This window comes from Elephas maximus, chromosome X, assembly GCF_024166365.1.
Source record: "Elephas maximus indicus isolate mEleMax1 chromosome X, mEleMax1 primary haplotype, whole genome shotgun sequence".
Lineage (NCBI taxonomy): Eukaryota > Metazoa > Chordata > Mammalia > Proboscidea > Elephantidae > Elephas > Elephas maximus.
The window spans coordinates 48,347,085-48,353,084 of NC_064846.1; positions in this window are offsets into that span (position 1 = coordinate 48,347,085).

Sequence of the window (6,000 nt, forward strand, 5' to 3'; positions counted from 1 at the left end):
TGAGGTGATCAAGGTCTGTTTCTTTATGTGACTTGATATTTACTGTTGTCTTGGAGGCATCTATGAGTTATTTTATTAATTTATGCTTGCTTATTGTGTTGTACCTTCTTGCTTGGTTTTGTTTTGTCATACCCCTGTGGGTTGCTTGAGTGAGCTAGCTTGATTATTTTCACCTTTGGAGCTCTGACATCAGGTCCCCAGCTGGCTAGAGCTGTTATCAGGTATATCAGTCTAGGAGTCTATTCAGTTTTCTTGTATGAATTCAGCTCAGGTTTCCAGGTAGCTGACATCAAGTGTGTGGTACAGGCTGTATCCTACAGTCTTAGGGGGGCAGGGGTGATTGGCGTATAGACCAGTATCTGATTGCAGCAGGGGGTCACGCTCTTAACAAGGCAGGGGGCTGAGAACCGACCCCCGAGTGTCTCTGAGGAAAACACGTCCCTGTTCCCTAGAGCATGAAGGTGGGTGGGTTCTGCAGAGGGACCACGGGCACCCAAAGTTTTTGGTTCTAAGGATTGGGAGGTACCTGTTATCTTTGGACTCATGTCGTGGGTGGCTGGGAGACCTGAGTGGAGCTACCAGTCCTTCGGTCCCTGATGCGGGTAGGCGAAGACCTTGTTTAATAGGCAAAACTATGTCAAACATTAAACATCCACCTCTCCACCGCCCAGCTGAAGTGGTTAGAGTTTGCCAAGAAGGGCCTATTCTCCTGAAGTAGGCTCACACAGGTCCATTCAGAAGGGAAAGGTGCTCAAAGTCCATGGACGGTTTATGCCTGGACAGGAGCCACTTGTGTACTGAGCTCCCCCGGTTAATGGAGCTAGCAAATTATGTTTTCCCCCCAATTTCAAATTTTTTCCTTCCCCAAGGCCGGGAGGATGGCTCCAGGTGCTCACCAGGGTCTATCTCAGGCCTAAGGATTCACCTGCTGAAGTTGGCTTGGGGGTGGAGGGGACAATATACGCAAGTACTTAGCTTTTGCCGAGGGCGCCCTTCTGCTTAGGTTCCAGAGGTGTGAGTGGGCTGTGTGGCTGGCTGCTTCTCCCTGAGGAAACTGCGGCCAAACACTAGGACCAGCCCGTTGCCACCTTCGCCGCTGCTGCTCTGGGAATGGTGCCTGAGGGCTCCCCGCGATTCAGGTCTGGTAACTCCTCTCTGCTTCTGAAGGGCCTCTTCCTTCCCCTGCCCCTCAGTTCGTTGTCTAAGCTTGCCTTTGATGCTCAGGGCTCCCAGCTTGTCACAAATATAGTTGTTTCACTTGTTATTTTGGGTCTTTGTTGTAAAGAGGGCTGGATGGAAGCGTCTGTCTAGTCTGCCATCTTGGCTCCGCCTCCAATTTTTTTTTTTAGCCTACAAAATGGTCTACATGGTTTGATGATAATTTTGGAAAAAAATACAGTATTCATTGAACACAAAAGATTTTTTTTCTGCTTTTGACTGTTCTGTGTTATCTAAAATGTTTTTACGATGGTCATGCAACACTTGTATTATTGGAATTAAAAAAAAATTTGATCCAAGAGGAGTTTGTTAATAATTGTATAATGGTGACATCCTGTGCCTATATGGAGTCATTACAGTTTGGCTTTAATTTCAGTTTTAGAACTGGCTACTAGAGGGCAGCACTGAGCTTTATCCTTGGTTGAATACGGCAGAATACTGGGTCAGGATTCCACCTCTCTGCTCAAAACTGGAGAAAAACAAACCCATTTATCATGCTATACATACATACACACGTACATAAAATACAATACGTTCTTTGTTTCCTGAAGCAATACTGCAAAGTTATTAAGCACCAGGCCCTGGAGCCACACAGCCTGGGTTTGAGCCCCAATTTCACCTCACCATTTACTAGCTGTGTGATTCTGACTAAGTCACATAACCTCTCTGGGCTTCATATTTTTCTCCATCTGTAAAATAAAGATAAAGCGAGGGTACCTCTTAGGCTTGTTGTGAGAAATAAATGAAATAATGGACTTTGAGTGCCAGCTGAGAGGACGTACCCAATAATTGGTAATTATTATATTGCCTGCTGCCCAAAACTATTCTACTTCTGAGAACTAATATATATATCTTGTTGAGTTCTATAAGCAGTGAAAGAACTTTGTTATTACTGAATTTACCAAAAGAACTATCACTGGATTAGGGTTTATATGAAACATTTGAAGGGCGGCTGAGAATGTCTCAGAGCCTAGGCACTGGAATGAGGCCGATCCGGTTTTTAACCTGGCCTGGCCTTGGGCAAGTTACTTGACCTACCTAAGCCTCGTTTCTCTAAAATGGGGAAAGTAATATTACAGGCTTAATAGAGTTTCTGTGAGGATTAAAATGAGTCAGTGGTGTTCACACATGTAGCTCAGTAACTCGTATATAGAGTTTGCAGCAACTGTTAGCTTTTGTTTTCCTCCTTATTCTCAGTGGGGTTATTTCTGACAGGGCAGCCTTTGTGGCAAAACTGGGAAGTTTGACTTTAGCATCCTTTCCTGTAGTTCTCCCCCACCCTCACTCTTCCTCTCCTCACCTCCCTTGCTCCCCAGGTTCTTATGTGACTTCTTGACTGCAAAGAGCTCCTTGTCCAAGCCTTCTTCTGGATGATCAATTATGAACACTCCATTATGAACCTGTTTTTATAGCCCCTGCTCCAGCCCTGCAGAGCTATTTATCATCTGTCCCAGGCTAATGTCAAGTAAAGCCTTTGCAACTTTCCCATGATATATGTAAGTGGAGGTTAGTGTTTAACAGTAAAATAAAAACTCTTTGAATGTCAAGGAACTGTATTTTTGTCTTTGCAACTAAAGATAAGAGGGAAGCTAGGGAGATGTGTCTGGCTTTACAATCAGTCTTGGGGGGAAAAGAGTGAAAAGGAGTGTGGAGAGGTAAGTTGATGCCTGAAGAGACACTGGGTTGAGCCATATGAAATTGCTGGTTTAGTTGGTTGAAAGTGGCGGAAATATGAGTGATTTTATGTGGTTCGACCCAATGGATTGGTGGTGGCACTGTTAAGGACAAAAAGACTCCTGGAAGGTCCCCAGGGCTGGCAGCCCGGTAAAATGGCCCAAGTGGTTTTGGTGATGCTTATGAATAAAATCTGGTCTTATAATAAGGTGGCCCATGGCTGTCCCAATCTAATCTGGGATGGTGGGGGTCGGTCGCTGTTTTCTAAATCCTTGTTATAAATTGGCTGAGCACACTGAAGCCACTTTCTGGGGCTCAAAGAGATCAAATAGTTTGTCCAAGCTCACACAGACTGTAAGTAGAAGAGCTGAGATTCTGTCTTAGTTTGATAGTGCCACTGTAACAGAAATACCACAAATGGGTGATTTTAAAGAACAGAAATTAATTTTCTCGTAGTTTCGGAGGCTAGACATCTGAATTCAGGGCACCTGCTCTAGGGGAAGCCTCTCTCTCTGTGGTTCTGGGGGAGAATCCTTGGGTTAGCTTCTGTAACGCTGGTATTCCTCAGTTCCTTGGTGATCTATATGTGGCATCTGTCTTTCCTGCATTTTGTGCTTGCTTGCTTCTGTATCTAATCTGCTCTTATCTCTCAAAAGTGGTTAGGTTTAAGACAAACTCTACACTGATATGCTCTCATTAACATAACAAAGAAAGCCTATTCCCAAAGTGGATTACATCTGCAGGTATGAAAAAAAAAACATTGCCATCAAGTCAATTCCGACTCATAGGGGCCCTATAGCGACCCTATAGGACAGAGTACAACTGCCCCATAGAGTTTCCAGGGAGCACCTGGTGGATTCGAACTGCCGATCTTTTGGTCAGCAGCTGTAGCTCTTAACCACTACACCACCAGGGTTTCCTCCGCAGGTATGGGAGTTAGAATTCCAACACAGTTTTGGGAGACACGATTCAATCGATAATAGATTTCAACCTAGGTCTTTTGCCATCTTGGATCCTTTCATTCCATGGCTCCATAAGAAATAAAGATCATCCAGAGCTGATAGAATCCTGTAAATTTTTACGTTTTTATACTGGGAGTCAAGAGCAGGAACAGATGTTTCAGTAAAATCCAATGGAACTCCATGAACATTCTGGTGCTATAGGTGAAGGAGAACCCTGAGGGACAAAATTTAACCAGACAAGGTAGCTGATGTTTCTGACATAGCAGTTCTACAAGGTCTGTAGGAATGATTCCTAAGATTGTATTTGGAGTTTTCATATAATACAGTCATGGGCTGCAACTTCCGGCTGCATATACATCCATGGTCCAGCATAAGCCCTCGGGGGAATGACCACAGCTCTACTCAGCAGTGTACCTACCCTGCTGCCCCCTACCTGCAGGAACAGGTGCCCCTGTTTCTGGGAGAATTAGGCACCCGGTCCTGCTCCCTAGTGCCAGGGTAGGCAGGCATCATGGGCTAGGCCAGGATGGGGGCAGCTGGGTGGCCATCACTGCTCCCCTGCTGCCCCTGCCTGCGTCTTCACAGGACTGTGGGGCCAAGGGCCAGGCAGGACCCAGCCAAGTGTTCACTTGAGGTGCCCGCAGTGGGAGTTGCCCAGGCTGTGCACCGCACAGCAGCCCCCAGCCGGTTTGCCTAGGAGCCCCACACCCCTTGGACTCAGGTGTTCCCACAACATCCAAATCACATAACGTCCTATTTCACAGAACATATTGTGACAGATGGATGACTGCAATCCCTAAGGATGGATTTGGAATTTCCGTATATTTTTAGACGAACAATGGCTCCAAATGGTTTGAGTTTCTGCTCTAATATCATAATTAATTATACTGTAATGAAGCCTAGACATCCAATGAGTATTTTTGAGGCTATGGATAAATCCAGTGGGCTCCATCCTGTGATTTCTTTTAAAAGGCAGTGTTTCATAATATTTAAGGGCCTTGACTGTAAAGCTAGATGATCCCTTTGTTTCCCCGTCCTAATTTCACCACATGCTGGTTATGTGCCCTTGGGAAGAGGCGTAGAGAGGGTAGCGAGCATCCAGGGGTGACCTCTAAGTTGTGCACTCCCCCGATTTCAAGATGAACAGACACTGATAGCAGTGTCAGCAGAAACACCTTCCCCCCTCTTGTCTAGCTGCCTCAGTCAGGCACCTTTCATATTTGCGGCACCTCAGAATGTTCTATACCTGGTCTGGCACTCCCTTGGACTTGTGTCCAGGGGCAAATACCTCCTCTACTGCCCTCGCTATGCTTCTGCTCTTGGGCAAATTATTTAACCTCTCTGTGCCTTGGTTTCCTCATCTGTAAAATGAGGATGTTAATAATACCTGCCCATAGGGCTGTTGTCAGGATTCAATGAAGTAGTGTATGTAAAGCTTGTAGAACAGTGCCTGACACATAGTAAACCCTCAATAATTGTTACCTATATATATTATTATTATTATTTTATTATTATTAACACACAGAGAGACAAATGTCTGTGAAATTCTTAATCAAAAGAAAACAAATTCACTTTAGAAGTTTTATTTATGTGTTAACTCCTAGCTACTTCTACCAGTAAATTTAGGGTTTCATATCTTTCCTGTATTTTGGAGAATTCTTTGAATGATGATTCCCTTGAGCAACCCAGTCCTCATCAGGACCTTCCTGTAAAACACCTGCTGGAGGTCATTCATGGCCTCATGGCACCAGTAGGTAGACGAAGCTAGGAGGCCCTCACCTGCACTGATATTTCCATCAGGTCACCTGAAATTTTGCAGTTAGGTATTATTTCCTTTGGGTAGTGTCAATGTATTTTCCTGGAGCCTCTGTTGGCAATCATTGTTGGAGGAATAGCACAAGAGTTGCATAAGTAGAATGTAATAAGAGTAAGCATGGGCTTTGTTGGAACCAAGTTGAGTTGGGTTTGAATTCTAACTTCACCACTTACTAGAATCAGACTGTCTGGGTTCAAATTTTGGCTCTACCGATCATTGGTTGTGTAACTTTGGGTAAGTTACTTTAACCTCTCTGGTTGTCTGGGAATTCAATTAGTGTCTACCTTATGGGATCACTGTGAGGATTAAAGAGATAGGGCTTCTAAGAGT